We start from the raw sequence: 1,287 nt of genomic DNA, 5'->3' as shown, positions 1-1,287 counted from the left end.
GATACCACAGGTTAACAATTTTACTCATATGTTTAAATCACACAGAAATTTTAAGGTTGTTATAATTCTTCTGTTCAGTCTTTTATTTTCCAACCCGTGCAAGGATCCTTAGGTCTCATCTATTTGTTTTATAAATATTTCACTGTAAATTTGTATTTAAATTATTTAATTTCACTATGTCGATTCGTATTTGTATGGTAAATATTTCAATATGTAATAGTCCAATCTGAAGATATCATGATTCAAAATAAGTGCTCAGAAATATCAGTAACATTATTTTTTCTATGTCGTCTCATTTCAACAGATCAGCCATCTTTCCACCTGTGCATGTTTAAGCAACAGACATATCTATCCTACTTTTTTCAGAACTGTTCCGAGTGATCACTTCCAGATCATTGCACTTTTAAAGCTCATGAAGCACTTTGGATGGAACTGGATTGGACTTGTTTACGCTTTTGGATCATATGGAGAAAATGGGAGATATGCAATTATTGAACAGGCCAAGAAGGAAGGAATCTGTGTAGAATATGAAGAAATATACAAAAAGAAGTTTTCAGATGAGAATGTGGCCAATATTGCCGGCATAATTAAGAATTCAACATCGAAGGTCATTGTGTCATTTATGTCTTCAACTTATTTCAGAAGCTTTTTATCAAGAATCCAGTACTTCAATATTACTAGAAAACACTGGATTGGCTCTGAAGCCTGGGTCACAACACCCGATCTGGCTTCTATTAAGAGCATGGGAATTTTACAAGGCGCCATGGGGTTTGCCATTCCAGAGGTCAAAATACCTGGTCTTACTGAGTTTTTACTGAGTCTGGAGCCTTCAGATGCACCAGACAGTGCTTTCATCAAGGATTACTGGGAGACAACTTTTCAGTGCAGCCTCTCAACATCAAATCAGTCTCAGTACAAAAGGCTGTGCGATGGGTCAGAGGATCTACGGTCAATAACCAATGATTACACAGACATGTCAGAATCTAGGTCGGTTAATAATGTATATAATGCAGTTTATGCAGTGGCACATGCCCTTCACAATCTCTTGCAGTGCAACAATGGAACAAATCCAGTCACAGGGCAAGGCTGTCACAACAAGACTGATATTCAACCCTTGCAGGTAAAATCTTGGTTTACACCTTACCATAATTAAAACCATATAAATGTGTCAGTTACTGTTAATGGAAACACATTAAAGTAATATGAGTTTGAAATTAGTGTTTTTTATGTTGCCAAACTGTATTTAGGAAAGAAAAGAGAGCAATACAAAATAAGAGAGTAATTCGA

This window comes from Sprattus sprattus (genome assembly GCF_963457725.1).
Source record: "Sprattus sprattus genome assembly, chromosome: 9".
NCBI classification, from domain to species: Eukaryota; Metazoa; Chordata; class Actinopteri; order Clupeiformes; family Clupeidae; genus Sprattus; species Sprattus sprattus.
The sequence above is the reverse complement of the archived record's forward strand: the minus strand, read 5'-3'. Positions refer to the sequence as shown.